We start from the raw sequence: 26,680 nt of genomic DNA, 5'->3' as shown, positions 1-26,680 counted from the left end.
CTATTCACAGGCAAAACAACCCTTGCAATCAATTATATCGCGCAAGGCCAAAATATGGTAATTCAATATCAAAATAAAACAAATTGACAAAGGCTTTGCCCTTATTGTGGAGATGTAATACCTGGTCATGCACTCTCATTAATTAAAACAACCCCACTGTATAATCAAATAATCTTTGTATAAACAAGTAGGATCATAGGGAGGACATAATTGCGAATCAAAGTACAACTTACATCGTTGGTTTGTGAGCTTCCGCTAGGAGCTTGATATTCTCCGTGCATCTGGTTTAGGGGGGGGCTTAAAAAATGATTAAGCTCGGAGCTGCCTGTGGTGAAATTTACTCAGAGAGAGCAGCAATCTCACTAGCGTTTTGTTGATCAGGTGGTGGTGATGCAGGCCGCCGCCGCCGTGCTGTTGTCTGCGGCTAAGCTTGAAATATAGAGACGCGTTTAATTGCTGATCAATGTTTTGCAGATCCAAGGTGCCAGTTATCGCAACGTTTTTTTTTTTTTTTTGCATATAATACAGGCAGAGGAGATGCTTGCAGAAGAAGCTATTGCTTGCATGCTGTGTTTTCATGGCGAGGCTCGCGTGATGCAAGAATGTTTAAAGTTACCCACCCAACGTGCAAGAATATTCTCCTCCACTTGTATATTAGGGTTCCTCTTTTGCAGGTTTCCCTTGTCAATGGATGGCTCTCAACAAGACCTTGCCCATGTTGTGGGGACACACCCTCACTAACTTCTTTGCTTTGATGCTTGAACCCCCCTTTGTTTTCTTTTTTCTCTTATAAGCTTGTATATTTTATCCAAGAGGCCTTCCTATGGGGCATTGCACATGCCCACCATCTTCTCCCCATGGCTCTCCTCCCTCTAGGAATTCATCACTTTACTTGGCTCCGTTCATGTGACAAAATCCTAGTTGCATTCTTTTCTAGTCATGAAGAAGAATTTATAATAAAAAATTACTCTTATTTCTAGCAGCACAGAAACATTTAGAATCCGCAGGGGACTTATGTGACACCTGCGAATCCCTATAGAAGTTATGCAAATTTGCATAACGTATCTTACACATACACATGTTTGCATAGCCTATATTACCTCACCTATTGATATAACAAGCACCCCAAGTACCCATAATCATCCATGTGTATATGCATGTCATGTGCATTCTAAGACATGCATGGGCACAAAGGTGCCACATGTTTGATGGTGGACACACACTCTCCTTCAAACTAGAGCTTAAAAATTTGTATAAACTATATTACGCCAATTGTTTGATGGTGGACACACACTCTCCTTCACCATAGAAACTTATGCGAAGGTTGTACTAAATGTGCAAACTTGTGCACACGTGTGTTTGCACGTACGTGCATGCGCATGCGTGTATCCGCATGCGTGCGTGCGTGCGTGCGTGTGTGTGTGTGTGTGTGAGAGAGAGAGAGAGAGAGAGAGAGAGAGAGAGAGTGCTACTATGGTGGTGTTGCAAATCAATTAGTTTTATACTAAGGTTAATCCCACTCATATTCTCTCATAAATCCCACTACCCTCCTATCACTCCCTCTTTATTTATTGCTATACTACTCATTCCAAGCTTCTCACGCTCCAAGCTTGTCTCTCACAACTCATTGAATCAATCCCTCCCAATTCTCCACTCCAATCCATTATAGAATGGAGATTCAAAAAAAATGTAATGTTCTTCAACTCAAGAATGCACTATGCAAAGCTCTCTTTCTCATAGCCATATAATAGAACTTATTTTTAGGGCTATATTTCCACATGATATTAGCCAAATTTTATCAAAATATATTTCCAATGAAATATATGATAATTAAGAATGTATTAAAGTTGATGAATAATAGCAATCACATGACACTAGAGAAATGAAAGCTATGATAATTAAGAATGTACTGAAGTTGATGAATACTATATTTCCAATGAAAGCTATGATAATTAAGAATGTATTAAACTTGATGAATAATAGAAATCGCATCACTGTGTAGAGCAAGGAAAAAAGTAGGGCTATTTTATAAGGTCCTTATAACAATGTTGGGCTATGTTATAACTTTGGGAGTGGAATTAGAGGCATGAATTTCTCCACTCCATCTTAGGTTTGGCATGGGATGGAGTCTTTGTATTTGGGTTAAGCAATTATTATTAGGGTGTTTTGGCTTGAGGACTTTGATTCGAGGGTTCCCTCTTTACACTAGATTAAACTTTGGGTGGAATTAGAGGCACAACTTTGGGTACCCACACTATCTTATGTTTGGAATGGGATGGAGTATTTGGATTACAATTTTTGCTAGGGTATTTTAGCTTGAGGACCCAGATATACGAGGGTTCCTTTTGTAGTAGCTTTGGGCTAATAGAAGCTTTATTGGAATCTAGTGGGGTTTCATGTGAGTTTAGTTTTAAGGCCTCTACTTGGCTTGATTTAGGGATAAGGGTTGATGATTCCTTAGGTTTAGGGATCCAAATGTGAGGGTTCCCTTCTTAGTAGCCTTGGGCTACTAGAATATTGGTGGGCACATAGTGGGGCTTTGGTTACGGCTTTAGCTTTGGTGCTTGGGGCATCTCCTTTTGGCATGCTTTGGCTTGGGGTTAGAACTTGGATATAGTGGCTACCAAGTTTCGGTTTGGGCATAGGAATCTTAGCTAGGCAAGGTGTTTTTGGGGGTTTGGCACCACCCACTCTTACTGGAGAGTAGTTAGGGTTGGAAATTGGGAGGTGGCCATCATCTCTATTAACAATGAGGTTTTAGATCACTAGAATGGTTTGAGGGGACATTAGATGTAGCAAGGCATAGAGAGTGTTGGGTTTTAGGAGTTACTCAGGTTGATGGACTTTAGGATACAAGACCTAGCATGTCAAAAGGTTTAGGGAATCCTTATCTATAAAGGGTATGGTCACTGCATTATGATCTTGAGACAAAACCTAAGAGGTCAAAAGGCTTGGGCCAAAATGGTGTCTTTAAAGGATACGATAACTACTCCATTTTGGAGATTGAGAGTTAAGGTTATCTTTTGCAAACTGATCATGTAATCCATCCCTTTTGAGGATAATATTTTTTTTCATTTTACCTACTAGGGTTGCATAGGACTTGCTGTAAACATGCTTAGTTTTAATGTAAAATCTCGTTTCAATACAGTATAAAGTGATAATTTTTTATCATGGTAATCATATCTGTTAAAATTGTTAGGGGGGTGAGTGAGGCTTAGTGAGGTCTGCATCTCCCATGATGATACTATTGGAAAAGCATTTGCCTAATTCTCCACTCTCACATTATTTCTGCACGTGACATATGTGCTTTATTTTGTAGGGCCCCCTTTATGAGGATCCCACCCACAAATAGTTCCCAGTTTAGACATTGAATGGTGGCCAAGTGTGGCCATATGGTTAGGACATGGATTATGTAGACTTGGCACTCTGCCAAAGTAGGATGCATGCTTGTGCATGCTGTGTGACCTCATTAATGAGTGCAAGATAACAAACCAAGGACACACTATTTTTCGGTTGCAATCTTGAGCTGCAAGGCTTGTTTGAGGGTCCAGATGGTCTCATATGTTGGTAGGAGATACATAAAGTTCATATGCCGCTATGTTATATAGTCTCCTATGGTCCCAATCGGGTGATGTAGTTGGTTGGTCATTTTGGACCAACAAGTCATGGACTAGTCGACGTGACCGACCTACGTCCATGCCAACCCTAGGTACTATAGTTTGGAAGCCCTACTGAAATGTCAAGCATACCAACAGACTCATCAACCTTCTCTCAATGTTTATGTTATGCGCTGCTGAACCTACAAGACTAATTTTCTGATGTAGCCTGCCACTCCAATAGACGCATTGCTAGAGGATTATCTCGGTCCACTCAATGGTTGTGATTGCTAACCTATATTCTGTGCAATCACGTGCTCCTATGCATATGAGTCCCGATCAAGTATTTTATGACAGCACACCAAATACTCATCTCATCAAAGAAAATATCCCTGCTCACCCTCATCTCGTGTGCGCTAGGGTTATAGCATATGTAACCTTTTTGCTCAAGGGAGTAACTAAAACACACATTTTTAAGCCTTTAGAACTAACTTACTACGTAGCTCATTAGGAATGTGTACATATGCAATACATCGAAACATTTTTCATGTGTGATAAACCTAGTTTTCTGCCAATATACTTCTCCGTTGGAGTTACACCATGCTTTACTATTGCTATGGGGGCCTTGTTCATAATGTAAACTACAGTCGTAATGCTTGAACCCAATCATGACGAGCAATGTTCCTATTCTTCCTCTTAGTAATACCTTTTTGCTATGGTAGTGTACTTGCTATGAATTGCCTTTCAATTCCATGCTTTCAAGTACTCACTTAAACTCATTGGAGAAGTTATACTCTTCCCCTCCATTTGACCTTAGGCACTTAACCTATTTATAAGCCTATTTTCTTTTTCAGCCAACATTTTGAAATTCTAAAAGTGAGTAAACACTTCACTTTTCTCTTTCATCATATAGACCCACACTTTCCTTGTGTGTGGTCATCAATGAAAGATACATATTAATGACATCCTCCCATTGATACCATCTATGTCGGCCCCCATACATCTGAGTGCACTACATCAAGTTATCTCTTAATTAAATTCTTGTTGTAGGGAAATACATTCTTATTTTGCTTTCCAAATTGACATTCTTTACATACTTTATGCATTCTATCGACCTAAAATTTGGCAAACCTGTAACAATTTTTAAAATTTTGGATAGAGTTGGATTGCTTTGCACATTCATATGACCAATATGTTTGTGCCAGATAACTTTGTTAGCCACAATACTTGCACTTTGTGAAAACATAGCAGCTTTCACCTCAGGCATGCTTACATCCAAAGTAAATATTCTACCCACTCTTTTGTCCTTTGCAACCAAACAACATTTATTGTTGAAGTCCTCAAACATAGCAGCGCTTAGGGTTAAAGCGTACCTGCAAACCTTGCCCAATCATGTGTCTAACAAAAACCAAATTCTTTGTTATATTAGGCACATGAAGTACATCAGCTAAGTATCTCATTTCTTGCCATCTTGCATAATCAAAGGCACATTCCCAATGTGAGAAATAGGATAAGCCATGTCATCCCTCGTCTCTACATAACCTGGGCTTTTTTCATATTTTAGACATCTCTAAACCACTCACCATAACAGGTCATGTGGTTAGAGATTCCTGAATCCACATATTTTAGACATCTCTAAACCACTCACCATAACAGGTCATGTGGTTAGAGATTCCTGAATCCACATAACACACATCATCACCATTTGTGGATACATCTGCAACCATTGAATTCAACATGTATTACATAACAAACAAATGCTCACATCTGTCTTCAGCTTGCTTGCTTGAAGATACATAATTGCTTTGCTAGAACTTACCACTTTTATTGTCACTCTACTTCTTGTGACATTCTGTTGTTGCAAAGTGACCTGGCATTAGGGGAAATTTGGGCTTCAAATGGGCCCTTTTAGATACCATAAAATAATGTAAACACATTCTAATAATGAAGAAAACTAGAGAATAACAAAAAGGCAAGCATGCAATAGGTTCACCAAAAGTGTTGGTGGATGACCAACACGATGAGATTAACATATTAAACATATATTAATAGGTTATATTTAGACAATAACAAATAAAGAATGAAAGATCAAGACAAAGATCACTAAACATTGCACTACATTACATTATTATTATCTCTATGTCTATTATTAGAATCTCTAAAACTCTCTTGCTATGATCTTGCATGTTCCTAGGTGACCATCGGCGGGGGATCGATCTTACATAATAGCAAGGCACCAACCATGGCATCCTTTGCTCTTTCCTTCCTAGGATACATGCATAACATTACCATCTTCCAATCCTTTGGCCCTCAATGGCTGGCCTGGCCCACGTAGTAGCGACCGCCCCTAAACAATAATGGCCCAAATATCCCTGAGTGCCATGTGACACTTCCGTTCGAAATCCATGTGACCAGTTTTACAGAATATGGGTTTGGATGTAGCTTCCGAGACCACTCTCATAGTTCCTAGTATGACCGTGTCCTGTGGGGGCAGGACGATGGTCAGGGGGGTCGGAGTTCGCTCTCCGCCTCGTTTGTAATATTCATGGCTAACCTTTGCTACTTACTTACAACAATCAATATTAATGGCTAAACTTTGCTTTATTAGACACATGCATAAACACTTAATACTTCTAACACTTACCAATTCTCAATCATGCCACCCTTTTCTCTTGCTCACACACATGCACACAATACCTTATTCATTATAGCACTATAATGCATGATGAATATTAATATATCAATGAAGTAAAGAAAAGTAAGATGAAAATAAGAATGCTACTCCTCTGGTGTTATCATACCTAAACGTATGATGGAGACATTACTTACATTGATGGGGGCATTCCATTATCATATATATGAGTAACCCCATAGTTGTACAACTATGAGTAACCCCATAGTTGTACACCTATCAATTCACAATGCTAATATTAAGTCATTGGGCTATAGACCCACCCTATATAAGAGCTCATAGGTTCTCATAAGTTTAAGCCCTTGAACCTTATAAAAATAATGTGACATAGTCACAAGAGATTATCCGTACTAGGATGTGGGGTTAGCTAAATCAATATTATTAGGGCCTTAGTATTATTGGCATTGGAAATGATGTCATTTACAATAATACTATTAGACCGTTCAATATTATTGGCATTGATGATGATGTCGAGCAAAGAGCTTCTCAGCATGTCAAAGTCGATGAGACAGGTGCTAATTCTTCTTCCTACCCAATAGTGAAGGGTGTCTATGATTCACAACAACTCTAGACATACAACTTTTATATGACACGATATACTAAGAGAAAGTTTACTTAACAAACGTTTACTATTAGCATCAACTATGTTACATGATGGTATGCTAGGTATGAAGAAAGCCAAATCTCTCTTCATTGTTGTCCATGCATAAACAGTATGTGAGAAAATAGGAGATTCAGGCAAAAACTTAGAGGCTTCCTTGACAGATTGAAGATTTGAATGGAGAGAAATTCAAATAGAGAAGAGTGGCATTTTGAATTAGGAAAACTCACCCAATGATAGCCACCATAACTTCATGAAAATGCACTAGAATAGAATTTAAGAGTGTTTAATTGCGCTAAAAAAAAGAGCTTTTCATAATACTAAGTTTGCTTCCGAAGATATATTCGAGTTCTTTTAAAAAATGCCCCTAATTCCAATCACCATCTTCTAATTCCATGTTGTATTTATGTCAGAAATATAGTTGCATAGTTACATATGTCAAATACTCTCGTACTTGTTTTCTTACTTTATAGAGTACTAGCTTTTCACATTTATGAATTTCTACTTGCAGTGGTTGAAGTTACGTAGATTTAAGAACATTAGAATAAAATAAGCATTGAATCTCTTTAGAAAATATGGAAAAAAGAAAATTTAGATTCAAAAAGAAGAGAGAGAAACCTAATATAATAATATTATTTTTGTACTTTTTTGAGATTCCAAGAGGAGAGAGAAAGCCCTTAAAGGGACCGTTTGGAGCCTGAATTTTCCCTAATGTTTGTAAAGAAATCCTTGGAACCTTATCCCGATTGCTATCTTTGCCAATTTCGTCAGCCTCTTTGGCTCCCCCTACCTTCTTGAAACTGGCTTCTTCCACTTGTGTGTTTTGTTGCTCTGCTGTAGTGAATCATTCGATTGTTGCTATCCATAACTTTGATTTCTAGAATAGCCACCATCTTACCTGTACCTGAATTTGAGTAGAAGGTGTGTTTTGAAGCGTTCTTGCTTTGTGAGAAAGAGTCATCACCCAAAGACTTCTCTTCTATGATTCATATAGACACCAAATCCCAAAATCTAGGAACATTTTCTCTTCGACAATAGAGTTCTTGAATGGCTTGTATTCTTTGCCAAGCCCATTCAAACAGATGCTCACCCAGTTGTCTCCCATTGATACATTGATAGATCCAAGGGATTCAACAATACCCTTGATCTTTGATGCGGATACTCATTGATGGATATGTTCTTCTTCTCAACTATATGCAACTCTTGTTTTAGCTACAACTTCCTTGCCTTTGTGTTTGCTTGGAACATCTTCACTAGGTTTTGTCATGCAAGTACTCGAGTGTTGACATTCTATACATGCCCTATCGTAGTGTCTATCACACTGATTGAAAGATAATACATGACTTTCCTTGCATCTTGCTGGTTCTAGTATTTGAACGTATTTATTTATATTGGAGAAGCATTCTCTTCAAGAAATTTCAAGGCTCCTCATTGTCTCCTTCAATATAGTCCCGAAATCCTTTTCCCAATAGGACATTAGTCATTTTAAACTTCCATGCACGGAACCTGTGTCACTAATAATTTGGTAAATGTTGTTAGACATATTTGCTTATAATAACCAAGAATCTATAAATGGATAATTTATATATGCAACTTACAACATAGCAGTATTTTTTGTAACTCTTGTAGAGCGATACTGCTACACAATCTATATGTCACAGCAACACGTGATCAAAATACATGTACATACACCCACAAATAGTAAAACATGTGTAATCACTGTGTGGACACCCAAAATGCACTACTACACTGTAATAATAACCAGAGTTTGGAGAGAGACATTTCCAGACCAAACCTTCCTCTCAGTAATACCTTTTTGCTATGGTAGTGTACTTGCTATGAATTGCCTTTCAATTCCATGCTTTCAAGTACTCACTTAAACTCATTGGAGAAGTTATACTCTTCCCCTCCATTTGACCTTAGGCACTTAACCTATTTATAAGCCTATTTTCTTTTTCAGCCAACATTTTGAAATTCTAAAAGTGAGTAAACACTTCACTTTTCTCTTTCATCATATAGACCCACACTTTCCTTGTGTGTGGTCATCAATGAAAGATACATATTAATGACATCCTCCCATTGATACCATCTATGTCGGCCCCCATACATCTGAGTGCACTACATCAAGTTATCTCTTAATTAAATTCTTGTTGTAGGGAAATACATTCTTATTTTGCTTTCCAAATTGACATGCTTTACATACTTTATGCATTCTATCGACCTAAAATTTGGCAAACCTGTAACAATTTTTAAAATTTTGGATAGAGTTGGATTGCTTTGCACATTCATATGACCAATATGTTTGTGCCAGATAACTTTGTTAGCCACAATACTTGCACTTTGTGAAAACATAGCAGCTTTCACCTCAGGCATGCTTACATCCAAAGTAAATATTCTACCCACTCTTTTGTCCTTTGCAACCAAACAACATTTATTGTTGAAGTCCTCAAACATAGCAGCGCTTAGGGTTAAAGCGTACCTGCAAACCTTGCCCAATCATGTGTCTAACAAAAACCAAATTCTTTGTTATATTAGGCACATGAAGTACATCAGCTAAGTATCTCATTTCTTGCCATCTTGCATAATCAAAGGCACATTCCCAATGTGAGAAATAGGATAAGCCATGTCATCCCTCGTCTCTACATAACCTGGGCTTTTTTCATATTTTAGACATCTCTAAACCACTCACCATAACAGGTCATGTGGTTAGAGATTCCTGAATCCACATATTTTAGACATCTCTAAACCACTCACCATAACAGGTCATGTGGTTAGAGATTCCTGAATCCACATAACACACATCATCACCATTTGTGGATACATCTGCAACCATTGAATTCAACATGTATTACATAACAAACAAATGCTCACATCTGTCTTCAGCTTGCTTGCTTGAAGATACATAATTGCTTTGCTAGAACTTACCACTTTTATTGTCACTCTACTTCTTGTGACATTCTGTTGTTGCAAAGTGACCTGGCATTAGGGGAAATTTGGGCTTCAAATGGGCCCTTTTAGATACCATAAAATAATGTAAGCACATTCTAATAATGAAGAAAACTAGAGAATAACAAAAAGGCAAGCATGCAATAGGTTCACCAAAAGTGCCGGTGGACAACACGATGAGATTAACATATTAAACATATATTAATAGGTTATATTTAGACAATAACAAATAAAGAATGAAAGATCAAGACAAAGATCACTAAACATTGCACTACATTACATTATTATTATCTCTATGTCTATTATTAGAATCTCTAAAACTCTCTTGCTATGATCTTGCATGTTCCTAGGTGACGGGGGATCGATCTTACATAATAGCAAGGCACCAACCATGGCATCCTTTGCTCTTTCCTTCCTAGGATACATGCATAACATTACCATCTTCCAATCCCAATGGCCGGCCTGGCCCACGTAGTAGCGACCGCCCCTAAACAATAATGGCCCAAATATCCCTGAGTGCCGTGTGACACTTCCGTTCGAAATCGGTGTGACCAGTTTTACAGAATATGGGTTTGGATGTAGCTTCCGAGACCACTCTCATAGTTCCTAGTATGACCGTGTCCTGTGGGAGCAGGACGATGGTCAGGGGGGTCGGAGTTTGCTCTCCGCCTCGTTTGTAATATTCATGGCTAACCTTTGCTACTTACTTACAACAATCAATATTCATGGCTAAACTTTGCTTTCTTAGACACATGCATAAACACTTAATACTTCTAACACTTACCAATTCACAATCATGCCACCCTTTTCCCTTGCTCACACACATGCACACACTACCTTATTCATTATAGCACTATAATGCATGATGAATATTAATATATCAATGAAGTAAATAAAAGTAAGATGAAAATAAGAATGCTACTCCTCTGGTGTTATCATACCTAAACGTATGATGGAGACATTACTTACATTGATGGGGGCATTCCATTATCATATACATGAGTAACCCCATAGTTGTACAACTATGAGTAACCCCATAGTTGTACACCTATCAATTCACAATGCTAATATTAAGTCATTGGGCTATAGACCCACCCTATATAAGAGCTCATAGGTTCTCATAAGTTTAAGCCCTAGAACCTTATAAAAATAATGTGACATAGTCACAAGAGATTATCCGTACTAGGATGTGGGGTTAGCTAAATCAATATTATTAGGGCCTTAGTATTATTGGCATTGGAAATGATGTCATTTACAATAATACTATTAGACCCTTCAATATTATTGGCATTGATGATGATGTCGAGCAAAGAGCTTCTCAGCATGTCAAAGTCGATGAGACAGGTGCTAATTCTTCTTCCTACCCAATAGTGAAGGGTGTCTATGATTCACAACAACTCTAGACATACAACTTTTATATGACACGATATACTAAGAGAAAGTTTACTTAACAAACGTTTACTATTAGCATCAACTATGTTACATGATGGTATGCTAGGTATGAAGAAAGCCAAATCTCTCTTCATTGTTGTCCATGCATAAACAGTATGTGAGAAAATAGGAGATTCATGCAAAAACTTAGAGGCTTCCTTGACAGATTGAAGATTTGAATGGAGAGAAATTCAAATAGAGAAGAGTGGCATTTTGAATTAGGAAAACTCACCCAATGATAGCCACCATAACTTCATGAAAATGCACTAGAATAGAATTTAAGAGTGTTTAATTGCGCTAAAAAAAAGAGCTTTTCATAATACTAAGTTTGCTTCCGAAGATATATTCGAGTTCTTTTAAAAAATGCCCCTAATTCCAATCACCATCTTCTAATTCCATGTTGTATTTATGTCAGAAATATAGTTGCATAGTTACATATGTCAAATACTCTCGTACTTGTTTTCTTACTTTATAGAGTACTAGCTTTTCACATTTATGAATTTCTACTTGCAGTGGTTGAAGTTACGTAGATTTAAGAACATTAGAATAAAATAAGCATTGAATCTCTTTAGAAAATATGGAAAAAAGAAAATTTAGATTCAAAAAGAAGAGAGAGAAACCTAATATAATAATATTGTTTTTGTACTTTTTTGAGATTCCAAGAGGAGAGAGAAAGCCCTTAAAGGGACCGTTTGGAGCCTGAATTTTCCCTAATGTTTGTAAAGAAATCCTTGGAACCTTATCCCGATTGCTATCTTTGCCAATTTCGTCAGCCTCTTTGGCTCCCCCTACCTTCTTGAAACTGGCTTCTTCCACTTGTGTGTTTTGTTGCTCTGCTGTAGTGAATCATTCGATTGTTGCTATCCATAACTTTGATTTCTAGAATAGCCACCATCTTACCTGTACCTGAATTTGAGTAGAAGGTGTGTTTTGAAGCGTTCTTGCTTTGTGAGAAAGAGTCATCACCCAAAGACTTCTCTTCTATGATTCATATAGACACCAAATCCCAAAATCTAGGAACATTTTCTCTTCGACAATAGAGTTCTTGAATGGCTTGTATTCTTTGCCAAGCCCATTCAAACAGATGCTCACCCAGTTGTCTCCCATTGATACATTGATAGATCCAAGGGATTCAACAATACCCTTGATCTTTGATGCGGATACTCATTGATGGATATGTTCTTCTTCTCAACTATATGCAACTCTTGTTTTAGCTACAACTTCCTTGCCTTTGTGTTTGCTTGGAACATCTTCACTAGGTTTTGTCATGCAAGTACTCGAGTGTTGACATTCTATATATGCCCTATCGTAGTGTCTATCACACTGATTGAAAGATAATACATGACTTTCCTTGCATCTTGCTGGTTCTAGTATTTGAACGTATTTATTTATATTGGAGAAGCATTCTCTTCAAGAAATTTCAAGGCTCCTCATTGTCTCCTTCAATATAGTCCCGAAATCCTTTTCCCAATAGGACATTAGTCATTTTAAACTTCCATGCACGGAACCTGTGTCACTAATAATTTGGTAAATGTTGTTAGACATATTTGCTTATAATAACCAAGAATCTATAAATGGATAATTTATATATGCAACTTACAACATAGCAATATTTTTTGTAACTCTTGTAGAGCGATACTGCTACACAATCTATATGTCACAGCAACACGTGATCAAAATACATGTACATACACCCACAAATAGTAAAACATGTGTAATCACTGTGTGGACACCCAAAATGCACTACTACACTGTAATAATAACCAGAGTTTGGAGAGAGACATTTCCAGACCAAACCTTCCTCTCAGTAATACCTTTTTGCTATGGTAGTGTACTTGCTATGAATTGCCTTTCAATTCCATGCTTTCAAGTACTCACTTAAACTCATTGGAGAAGTTATACTCTTCCCCTCCATTTGACCTTAGGCACTTAACCTATTTATAAGCCTATTTTCTTTTTCAGCCAACATTTTGAAATTCTAAAAGTGAGTAAACACTTCACTTTTCTCTTTCATCATATAGACCCACACTTTCCTTGTGTGTGGTCATCAATGAAAGATACATATATTAATGACATCCTCCCATTGATACCATCTATGTCGGCCCCCATACATCTGAGTGCACTACATCAAGTTATCTCTTATTTAAATTCTTGTTGTAGGGAAATACATTCTTATTTTGCTTTCCAAATTGACATGCTTTACATACTTTATGCATTCTATCGACCTAAAATTTGGCAAACCTGTAACAATTTTTAAAATTTTGGATAGAGTTGGATTGCTTTGCACATTCATATGACCAATATGTTTGTGCCAGATAACTTTGTTAGCCACAATACTTGCACTTTGTGAAAACATAGCAGCTTTCACCTCAGGCATGCTTACATCCAAAGTAAATATTCTACCCACTCTTTTGTCCTTTGCAACCAAACAACATTTATTGTTGAAGTCCTCAAACATAGCAGCGCTTAGGGTTAAAGCGTACCTGCAAACCTTGCCCAATCATGTGTCTAACAAAAACCAAATTCTTTGTTATATTAGGCACATGAAGTACATCAGCTAAGTATCTCATTTCTTGCCATCTTGCATAATCAAAGGCACATTCCCAATGTGAGAAATAGGATAAGCCATGTCATCCCTCGTCTCTACATAACCTGGGCTTTTTTCATATTTTAGACATCTCTAAACCACTCACCATAACAGGTCATGTGGTTAGAGATTCCTGAATCCACATATTTTAGACATCTCTAAACCACTCACCATAACAGGTCATGTGGTTAGAGATTCCTGAATCCACATAACACACATCATCACCATTTGTGGATACATCTGCAACCATTGAATTCAACATGTATTACATAACAAACAAATGCTCACATCTGTCTTCAGCTTGCTTGCTTGAAGATACATAATTGCTTTGCTAGAACTTACCACTTTTATTGTCACTCTACTTCTTGTGACATTCTGTTGTTGCAAAGTGACCTGGCATTAGGGGAAATTTGGGCTTCAAATGGGCCCTTTTAGATACCATAAAATAATGTAAGCACATTCTAATAATGAAGAAAACTAGAGAATAACAAAAAGGCAAGCATGCAATAGGTTCACCAAAAGTGCCGGTGGACAACACGATGAGATTAACATATTAAACATATATTAATAGGTTATATTTAGACAATAACAAATAAAGAATGAAAGATCAAGACAAAGATCACTAAACATTGCACTACATTACATTATTATTATCTCTATGTCTATTATTAGAATCTCTAAAACTCTCTTGCTATGATCTTGCATGTTCCTAGGTGACGGGGGATCGATCTTACATAATAGCAAGGCACCAACCATGGCATCCTTTGCTCTTTCCTTCCTAGGATACATGCATAACATTACCATCTTCCAATCCCAATGGCCGGCCTGGCCCACGTAGTAGCGACCGCCCCTAAACAATAATGGCCCAAATATCCCTGAGTGCCGTGTGACACTTCCGTTCGAAATCGGTGTGACCGGTTTTACAGAATATGGGTTTGGATGTAGCTTCCGAGACCACTCTCATAGTTCCTAGTATGACCGTGTCCTGTGGGAGCAGGACGATGGTCAGGGGGGTCGGAGTTCGCTCTCCGCCTCGTTTGTAATATTCATGGCTAACCTTTGCTACTTACAACAATCAATATTCATGGCTAAACTTTGCTTTCTTAGACACATGCATAAACACTTAATACTTCTAACACTTACCAATTCACAATCATGCCACCCTTTTCCCTTGCTCACACACATGCACACACTACCTTATTCATTATAGCACTATAATGCATGATGAATATTAATATATCAATGAAGTAAATAAAAGTAAGATGAAAATAAGAATGCTACTCCTCTGGTGTTATCATACCTAAACGTATGATGGAGACATTCCTTACATTGATGGGGGCATTCCATTATCATATACATGAGTAACCCCATAGTTGTACAACTATGAGTAACCCCATAGTTGTACACCTATCAATTCACAATGCTAATATTAAGTCATTGGGCTATAGACCCACCCTATATAAGAGCTCATAGGTTCTCATAAGTTTAAGCCCTAGAACCTTATAAAAATAATGTGACATAGTCACAAGAGATTATCCGTACTAGGATGTGGGGTTAGCTAAATCAATATTATTAGGGCCTTAGTATTATTGGCATTGGAAATGATGTCATTTACAATAATACTATTAGACCCTTCAATATTATTGGCATTGATGATGATGTCGAGCAAAGAGCTTCTCAGCATGTCAAAGTCGATGAGACAGGTGCTAATTCTTCTTCCTACCCAATAGTGAAGGGTGTCTATGATTCACAACAACTCTAGACATACAACTTTTATATGACACGATATACTAAGAGAAAGTTTACTTAACAAACGTTTACTATTAGCATCAACTATGTTACATGATGGTATGCTAGGTATGAAGAAAGCCAAATCTCTCTTCATTGTTGTCCATGCATAAACAGTATGTGAGAAAATAGGAGATTCAGGCAAAAACTTAGAGGCTTCCTTGACAGATTGAAGATTTGAATGGAGAGAAATTCAAATAGAGAAGAGTGGCATTTTGAATTAGGAAAACTCACCCAATGATAGCCACCATAACTTCATGAAAATGCACTAGAATAGAATTTAAGAGTGTTTAATTGCGCTAAAAAAAAGAGCTTTTCATAATACTAAGTTTGCTTCCGAAGATATATTCGAGTTCTTTTAAAAAATGCCCCTAATTCCAATCACCATCTTCTAATTCCATGTTGTATTTATGTCAGAAATATAGTTGCATAGTTACATATGTCAAATACTCTCGTACTTGTTTTCTTACTTTATAGAGTACTAGCTTTTCACATTTATGAATTTCTACTTGCAGTGGTTGAAGTTACGTAGATTTAAGAACATTAGAATAAAATAAGCATTGAATCTCTTTAGAAAATATGGAAAAAAGAAAATTTAGATTCAAAAAGAAGAGAGAGAAACCTAATATAATAATATTATTTTTGTACTTTTTTGAGATTCCAAGAGGAGAGAGAAAGCCCTTAAAGGGACCGTTTGGAGCCTGAATTTTCCCTAATGTTTGTAAAGAAATCCTTGGAACCTTATCCCGATTGCTATCTTTGCCAATTTCGTCAGCCTCTTTGGCTCCCCCTACCTTCTTGAAACTGGCTTCTTCCACTTGTGTGTTTTGTTGCTCTGCTGTAGTGAATCATTCGATTGTTGCTATCCATAACTTTGATTTCTAGAATAGCCACCATCTTACCTGTACCTGAATTTGAGTAGAAGGTGTGTTTTGAAGCGTTCTTGCTTTGTGAGAAAGAGTCATCACCCAAAGACTTCTCTTCTATGATTCATATAGACACCAAATCCCAAAATCTAGGAACATTTTCTCTTCGACAATAGAGTTCTTGAATGGCTTGTATTCTTTGCCAAGCCCATTCAAACAGATGCTCACCCAGTTGTCTCCCATTGATACATTGATAGATCCAAGGGATTCAACAATACCCTTGATCTTTGATGCGGATACTCATTGATGGATATGTTCTTCTTCTCAACTATATGCAACTCTTGTTTTAGCTACAACTTCCTTGCCTTTGTGTTTGCTTGGAACATCTTCACCAGGTTTTGTCATGCAAGTACTCGAGTGTTGACATTCTATATATGCCCTATCGTAGTGTCTATCACACTGATTGAAAGATAATACATGACTTTCCTTGCATCTTGCTGGTTCTAGTATTTGAACGTATTTATTTATATTGGAGAAGCATTCTCTTCAAGAAATTTCAAGGCTCCTCATTGTCTCCTTCAATATAGTCCCGAAATCCTTTTCCCAATAGGACATTAGTCATTTTAAACTTCCATGCACGGAACCTGTGTCACTAATAATTTGGTAAATGTTGTTAGACATATTTGCTTATAATAACCAAGAATCTATAAATGGATAATTTATATATGCAACTTACAACATAGCAATATTTTTTGTAACTCTTGTAGAGCGATACTGCTACACAATCTATATGTCACAGCAACACGTGATCAAAATACATGTACATACACCCACAAATAGTAAAACATGTGTAATCACTGTGTGGACACCCAAAATGCACTACTACACTGTAATAATAACCAGAGTTTGGAGAGAGACATTTCCAGACCAAACCTTCCTCTCAGTAATACCTTTTTGCTATGGTAGTGTACTTGCTATGAATTGCCTTTCAATTCCATGCTTTCAAGTACTCACTTAAACTCATTGGAGAAGTTATACTCTTCCCCTCCATTTGACCTTAGGCACTTAACCTATTTATAAGCCTATTTTCTTTTTCAGCCAACATTTTGAAATTCTAAAAGTGAGTAAACACTTCACTTTTCTCTTTCATCATATAGACCCACACTTTCCTTGTGTGTGGTCATCAATGAAAGATACATATATTAATGACATCCTCCCATTGATACCATCTATGTCGGCCCCCATACATCTGAGTGCACTACATCAAGTTATCTCTTAATTAAATTCTTGTTGTAGGGAAATACATTCTTATTTTGCTTTCCAAATTGACATGCTTTACATACTTTATGCATTCTATCGACCTAAAATTTGGCAAACCTGTAACAATTTTTAAAATTTTGGATAGAGTTGGATTGCTTTGCACATTCATATGACCAATATGTTTGTGCCAGATAACTTTGTTAGCCACAATACTTGCACTTTGTGTAAACATAGCAGCTTTCACCTCAGGCATGCTTACATCCAAAGTAAATATTCTACCCACTCTTTTGTCCTTTGCAACCAAACAACATTTATTGTTGAAGTCCTCAAACATAGCAGCGCTTAGGGTTAAAGCGTACCTGCAAACCTTGCCCAATCATGTGTCTAACAAAAACCAAATTCTTTGTTATATTAGGCACATGAAGTACATCAGCTAAGTATCTCATTTCTTGCCATCTTGCATAATCAAAGGCACATTCCCAATGTGAGAAATAGGATAAGCCATGTCATCCCTCGTCTCTACATAACCTGGGCTTTTTTCATATTTTAGACATCTCTAAACCACTCACCATAACAGGTCATGTGGTTAGAGATTCCTGAATCCACATATTTTAGACATCTCTAAACCACTCACCATAACAGGTCATGTGGTTAGAGATTCCTGAATCCACATAACACACATCATCACCATTTGTGGATACATCTGCAACCATTGAATTCAACATGTATTACATAACAAACAAATGCTCACATCTGTCTTCAGCTTGCTTGCTTGAAGATACATAATTGCTTTGCTAGAACTTACCACTTTTATTGTCACTCTACTTCTTGTGACATTCTGTTGTTGCAAAGTGACCTGGCATTAGGGGAAATTTGGGCTTCAAATGGGCCCTTTTAGATACCATAAAATAATGTAAGCACATTCTAATAATGAAGAAAACTAGAGAATAACAAAAAGGCAAGCATGCAATAGGTTCACCAAAAGTGCTGGTGGACAACACGATGAGATTAACATATTAAACATATATTAATAGGTTATATTTAGACAATAACAAATAAAGAATGAAAGATCAAGACAAAGATCACTAAACATTGCACTACATTACATTATTATTATCTCTATGTCCATTATTAGAATCTCTAAAACTCTCTTGCTATGATCTTGCATGTTCCTAGGTGACGGGGGATCGATCTTACATAATAGCAAGGCACCAACCATGGCATCCTTTGCTCTTTCCTTCCTAGGATACATGCATAACATTACCATCTTCCAATCCCAATGGCCGGCCTGGCCCACGTAGTAGCGACCGCCCCTAAACAATAATGGCCCAAATATCCCTGAGTGCCGTGTGACACTTCCGTTCGAAATCGGTGTGACCGGTTTTACAGAATATGGGTTTGGATGTAGCTTCCGAGACCACTCTCATAGTTCCTAGTATGACCGTGTCCTGTGGGAGCAGGACGATGGTCAGGGGGGTCGGAGTTCGCTCTCCGCCTCGTTTGTAATATTCATGGCTAACCTTTGCTACTTACTTACAACAATCAATATTCATGGCTAAACTTTGCTTTCTTAGACACATGCATAAACACTTAATACTTCTAACACTTACCAATTCACAATCATGCCACCCTTTTCCCTTGCTCACACACATGCACACACTACCTTATTCATTATAGCACTATAATGCATGATGAATATTAATATATCAATGAAGTAAATAAAAGTAAGATGAAAATAAGAATGCTACTCCTCTGGTGTTATCATACCTAAACGTATGATGGAGACATTCCTTACATTGATGGGGGCATTCCATTATCATATACATGAGTAACCCCATAGTTGTACAACTATGAGTAACCCCATAGTTGTACACCTATCAATTCACAATGCTAATATTAAGTCATTGGGCTATAGACCCACCCTATATAAGAGCTCATAGGTTCTCATAAGTTTAAGCCCTAGAACCTTATAAAAATAATGTGACATAGTCACAAGAGATTATCCGTACTAGGATGTGGGGTTAGCTAAATCAATATTATTAGGGCCTTAGTATTATTGGCATTGGAAATGATGTCATTTACAATAATACTATTAGACCCTTCAATATTATTGGCATTGATGATGATGTCGAGCAAAGAGCTTCTCAGCATGTCAAAGTCGATGAGACAGGTGCTAATTCTTCTTCCTACCCAATAGTGAAGGGTGTCTATGATTCACAACAACTCTAGACATACAACTTTTATATGACACGATATACTAAGAGAAAGTTTACTTAACAAACGTTTACTATTAGCATCAACTATGTTACGTGATGGTATGCTAGGTATGAAGAAAGCCAAATCTCTCTTCATTGTTGTCCATGCATAAACAGTATGTGAGAAAATAGGAGATTCATGCAAAAACTTAGAGGCTTCCTTGACAGATTGAAGATTTGAATGGAGAGAAATTCAAATAGAGAAGAGTGGCATTTTGAATTAGGAAAACTCACCCAATGATAGCCACCATAACTTCATGAAAATGCACTAGAATAGAATTTAAGAGTGTTTAATTGCGCTAAAAAAAAGAGCTTTTCATAATACTAAGTTTGCTTCCGAAGATATATTCGAGTTCTTTTAAAAAATGCCCCTAATTCCAATCACCATCTTCTAATTCCATGTTGTATTTATGTCAGAAATATAGTTGCATAGTTACATATGTCAAATACTCTCGTACTTGTTTTCTTACTTTATAGAGTACTAGCTTTTCACATTTATGAATTTCTACTTGCAGTGGTTGAAGTTACGTAGATTTAAGAACATTAGAATAAAATAAGCATTGAATCTCTTTAGAAAATATGGAAAAAAGAAAATTTAGATTCAAAAAGAAGAGAGAGAAACCTAATATAATAATATTATTTTTGTACTTTTTTGAGATTCCAAGAGGAGAGAGAAAGCCCTTAAAGGGACCGTTTGGAGCCTGAATTTTCCCTAATGTTTGTAAAGAAATCCTTGGAACCTTATCCCGATTGCTATCTTTGCCAATTTCGTCAGCCTCTTTGGCTCCCCCTACCTTCTTGAAACTGGCTTCTTCCACTTGTGTGTTTTGTTGCTCTGCTGTTGTGAATCATTCGATTGTTGCTATCCATAACTTTGATTTCTAGAATAGCCACCATCTTACCTGTACCTGAATTTGAGTAGAAGGTGTGTTTTGAAGCGTTCTTGCTTTGTGAGAAACAGTCATCACCCAAAGACTTCTCTTCTATGATTCATATAGACACCAAATCCCAAAATCTAGGAACATTTTCTCTTCGACAATAGAGTTCTTGAATGGCTTGTATTCTTTGCCAAGCCCATTCAAACAGATGCTCACCCAGTTGTCTCCCATTGATACATTGATAGATCCAAGGGATTCAACAATACCCTTGATCTTTGATGCGGATACTCATTGATGGATATGTTCTTCTTCTCAACTATATGCAACTCTTGTTTTAGCTACAACTTCCTTGCCTTTGTGTTTGCTTGGAACATCTTCACTAGGTTTTGTCATGCAAGTACTCGAGTGTTGACATTCTATATATGCCCTATCGTAGTGTCTATCACACTGATTGAAAGATAATACATGACTTTCCTTGCATCTTGCTGGTTCTAGTATTTGAACGTATTTATTTATATTGGAGAAGCATTCTCTTCAAGAAATTTCAAGGCTCCTCATTGTCTCCTTCAATATAGTCCGAAATCCTTTTCCCAATAGGACATTAGTCATTTTAAACTTCCATGCACGGAACCTGTGTCACTAATAATTTGGTAAATGTTGTTAGACATATTTGCTTATAATAACCAAGAATCTATAAATGGATAATTTATATATGCAACTTACAACATAGCAATATTTTTTGTAACTCTTGTAGAGCGATACTGCTACACAATCTATATGTCACAGCAACACGTGATCAAAATACATGTACATACACCCACAAATAGTAAAACATGTGTAATCACTGTGTGGACACCCAAAATGCACTACTACACTGTAATAATAACCAGAGTTTGGAGAGAGACATTTCCAGACCAAACCTTCCTCTCAGTAATACCTTTTTGCTATGGTAGTGTACTTGCTATGAATTGCCTTTCAATTCCATGCTTTCAAGTACTCACTTAAACTCATTGGAGAAGTTATACTCTTCCCCTCCATTTGACCTTAGGCACTTAACCTATTTATAAGCCTATTTTCTTTTTCAGCCAACATTTTGAAATTCTAAAAGTGAGTAAACACTTCACTTTTCTCTTTCATCATATAGACCCACACTTTCCTTGTGTGTGGTCATCAATGAAAGATACATATATTAATGACATCCTCCCATTGATACCATCTATGTCGGCCCCCATACATCTGAGTGCACTACATCAAGTTATCTCTTAATTAAATTCTTGTTGTAGGGAAATACATTCTTATTTTGCTTTCCAAATTGACATGCTTTACATACTTTATGCATTCTATCGACCTAAAATTTGGCAAGCCTTTAACAATTTTTAAAATTTTGGATAGAGTTCGATTGCTTTGCACATTCATATGACCAATATGTTTGTGCCAGATAACTTTGTTAGCCACAATACTTGCACTTTGTGGAAACATAGCAGCTTTCACCTCAGGCATGCTTACATCCAAAGTAAATATTCTACCCACTCTTTTGTCCTTTGCAACCAAACAACATTTATTGTTGAAGTCCTCAAACATAGCAGCGCTTAGGGTTAAAGCGTACCTGCAAACCTTGCCCAATCATGTGTCTAACAAAAACCAAATTCTTTGTTATATTAGGCACATGAAGTACATCAGCTAAGTATCTCATTTCTTGCCATCTTGCATAATCAAAGGCACATTCCCAATGTGAGAAATAGGATAAGCCATGTCATCCCTCGTCTCTACATAACCTGGGCTTTTTTCATATTTTAGACATCTCTAAACCACTCACCATAACAGGTCATGTGGTTAGAGATTCCTGAATCCACATATTTTAGACATCTCTAAACCACTCACCATAACAGGTCATGTGGTTAGAGATTCCTGAATCCACATAACACACATCATCACCATTTGTGGATACATCTGCAACCATTGAATTCAACATGTATTACATAACAAACAAATGCTCACATCTGTCTTCAGCTTGCTTGCTTGAAGATACATAATTGCTTTGCTAGAACTTACCACTTTTATTGTCACTCTACTTCTTGTGACATTCTGTTGTTGCAAAGTGACCTGGCATTAGGGGAAATTTGGGCTTCAAATGGGCCCTTTTAGATACCATAAAATAATGTAAGCACATTCTAATAATGAAGAAAACTAGAGAATAACAAAAAGGCAAGCATGCAATAGGTTCACCAAAAGTGCTGGTGGACAACACGATGAGATTAACATATTAAACATATATTAATAGGTTATATTTAGACAATAACAAATAAAGAATGAAAGATCAAGACAAAGATCACTAAACATTGCACTACATTACATTATTATTATCTCTATGTCTATTATTAGAATCTCTAAAACTCTCTTGCTATGATCTTGCATGTTCCTAGGTGACGGGGGATCGATCTTACATAATAGCAAGGCACCAACCATGGCATCCTTTGCTCTTTCCTTCCTAGGATACATGCATAACATTACCATCTTCCAATCCCAATGGCCGGCCTGGCCCACGTAGTAGCGACCGCCCCTAAACAATAATGGCCCAAATATCCCTGAGTGCCGTGTGACACTTCCGTTCGAAATCGGTGTGACCAGTTTTACAGAATATGGGTTTGGATGTAGCTTCCGAGACCACTCTCATAGTTCCTAGTATGACCGTGTCCTGTGGGAGCAGGACGATGGTCAGGGGGGTCGGAGTTCGCTCTCCGCCTCGTTTGTAATATTCATGGCTAACCTTTGCTACTTACTTACAACAATCAATATTCATGGCTAAACTTTGCTTTCTTAGACACATGCATAAACACTTAATACTTCTAACACTTACCAATTCACAATCATGCCACCCTTTTCCCTTGCTCACACACATGCACACACTACCTTATTCATTATAGCACTATAATGCATGATGAATATTAATATATCAATGAAGTAAATAAAAGTAAGATGAAAATAAGAATGCTACTCCTCTGGTGTTATCATACCTAAACGTATGATGGAGACATTACTTACATTGATGGGGGCATTCCATTATCATATACATGAGTAACCCCATAGTTGTACAACTATGAGTAACCCCATAGTTGTACACCTATCAATTCACAATGCTAATATTAAGTCATTGGGCTATAGACCCACCCTATATAAGAGCTCATAGGTTCTCATAAGTTTAAGCCCTAGAACCTTATAAAAATAATGTGACATAGTCACACGAGATTATCCGTACTAGGATGTGGGGTTAGCTAAATCAATATTATTAGGGCCTTAGTATTATTGGCATTGGAAATGATGTCATTTCCAATAATACTATTAGACCCTTCAATATTATTGGCATTGATGATGATGTCGAGCAAAGAGCTTCTCAGCATGTCAGCGTCGATGAGACAGGTGCTAATTCTTCTTCCTACCCAATAGTGAAGGGTGTCTATGATTCACAACAACTCTAGACATACAACTTTTATATGACACGATATACTAAGAGAAAGTTTACTTAACAAACGTTTACTATTAGCATCAACTATGTTACGTGATGGTATGCTAGGTATGAAGAAAGCCAAATCTCTCTTCATTGTTGTCCATGCATAAACAATATGTGAGAAAATAGGAGATTCAGGCGAAAACTTAGAGGCTTCCTTGACAGATTGAAGGATTGAATGGAGAGAAATTCAAATAGAGAAGAGTGGCATTTTGAATTAGGAAAACTCACCCAATGATAGCCACCATAACTTTATGAAAATGCACTAGAATAGAATTTAAGAGTGTTTAATTGCGCTAAAAAAAAAGAGCTTTTCATAATACTAAGTTTGCTTCCGAAGATATATTCGAGTTCTTTTAAAAAATGCCCCTAATTCCAATCACCATCTTCTAATTCCATGTTGTATTTATGTCAGAAATATAGTTGCATAGTTACATATGTCAAATACTCTCGTACTTGTTTTCTTACTTTATAGAGTACTAGCTTTTCACATTTATGAATTTCTACTTGCAGTGGTTGAAGTTACGTAGATTTAAGAACATTAGAATAAAATAAGCATTGAATCTCTTTAGAAAATATGGAAAAAAGAAAATTTAGATTCAAAAAGAAGAGAGAGAAACCTAATATAATAATATTATTTTTGTACTTTTTTGAGATTCCAAGAGGAGAGAGAAAGCCCTTAAAGGGACCGTTTGGAGCCTGAATTTTCCCTAATGTTTGTAAAGAAATCCTTGGAACCTTATCCCGATTGCTATCTTTGCCAATTTCGTCAGCCTCTTTGGCTCCCCCTACCTTCTTGAAACTGGCTTCTTCCACTTGTGTGTTTTGTTGCTCTGCTGTTGTGAATCATTCGATTGTTGCTATCCATAACTTTGATTTCTAGAATAGCCACCATCTTACCTGTACCTGAATTTGAGTAGAAGGTGTGTTTTGAAGCGTTCGTGCTTTGTGAGAAAGAGTCATCACCCAAAGACTTCTCTTCTATGATTCATATAGACACCAAATCCCAAAATCTAGGAACATTTTCTCTTCGACAATAGAGTTCTTGAATGGCTTGTATTCTTTGCCAAGCCCATTCAAACAGATGCTCACCCAGTTGTCTCCCATTGATACATTGATAGATCCAAGGGATTCAACAATACCCTTGATCTTTGATGCGGATACTCATTGATGGATATGTTCTTCTTCTCAACTATATGCAACTCTTGTTTTAGCTACAACTTCCTTGCCTTTGTGTTTGCTTGGAACATCTTCACTAGGTTTTGTCATGCAAGTACTGGAGTGTTGACATTCTATATATGCCCTATCGTAGTGTCTATCACACTGATTGAAAGATAATACATGACTTTCCTTGCATCTTGCTGGTTCCAGTATTTGAACGTATTTATTTATATTGGAGAAGCATTCTCTTCAAGAAATTTCAAGGCTCCTCATTGTCTCCTTCAATATAGTCCCGAAATCCTTTTTCCAATAGGACATTAGTCATTTTAAACTTCCATGCACGGAACCTGTGTCACTAATAATTTGGTAAATGTTGTTAGACATATTTGCTTATAATAAGCAAGAATCTATAAATGGATAATTTATATATGCAACTTACAACATAGCAATATTTTTTGTAACTCTTGTAGAGCGATACTGCTACACAATCTATATGTCACAGCAACACGTGATCAAAATACATGTACATACACCCACAAATAGTAAAACATGTGTAATCACTGTGTGGACACCCAAAATGCACTACTACACTGTAATAATAACCAGAGTTTGGAGAGAGACATTTCCAGACCAAACCTTCCTCTCAGTAATACCTTTTTGCTATGGTAGTGTACTTGCTATGAATTGCCTTTCAATTCCATGCTTTCAAGTACTTACTTAAACTCATTGGAGAAGTTATACTCTTCCCCTCCATTTGACCTTAGGCACTTAACCTATTTATAAGCCTATTTTCTTTTTCAGCCAACATTTTGAAATTCTAAAAGTGAGTAAACACTTCACTTTTCTCTTTCATCATATAGACCCACACTTTCCTTGTGTGTGGTCATCAATGAAAGATACATATTAATGACATCCTCCCATTGATACCATCTATGTCGGCCCCCATACATCTGAGTGCACTACATCAAGTTATCTCTTAATTAAATTCTTGTTGTAGGGAAATACATTCTTATTTTGCTTTCCAAATTGACATGCTTTACATACTTAATGCATTCTATCGACCTAAAATTTGGCAAACCTGTAACAATTTTTAAAATTTTGGATAGAGTTCGAT

General features: G+C 37.0%; 1 long non-coding RNA gene across 1 annotated transcript in view; it reads left to right on the top strand.

Annotated features, from left to right (window-relative positions):
* The first annotated feature begins 238 nt into the window (after positions 1-238).
* LOC147610061 (uncharacterized) overlaps positions 239-26,680 on the top strand; it is a 91,315-nt gene continuing 64,873 nt past the window's right edge. The window contains exon 1 of the long non-coding RNA XR_015264172.1: positions 239-381. This is a non-coding gene — a long non-coding RNA (uncharacterized LOC147610061). The remainder of the gene's footprint in view (positions 382-26,680) is intronic.

Source organism: Cibotium barometz, chromosome 50, assembly GCF_041138505.1.
Source record: "Cibotium barometz isolate CiBa-2024 chromosome 50, ASM4113850v1, whole genome shotgun sequence".
In the NCBI taxonomy this organism is placed as follows: domain Eukaryota; kingdom Viridiplantae; phylum Streptophyta; class Polypodiopsida; order Cyatheales; family Cibotiaceae; genus Cibotium; species Cibotium barometz.
The sequence above is the reverse complement of the archived record's forward strand: the minus strand, read 5'-3'. Positions and strand labels throughout refer to the sequence as shown.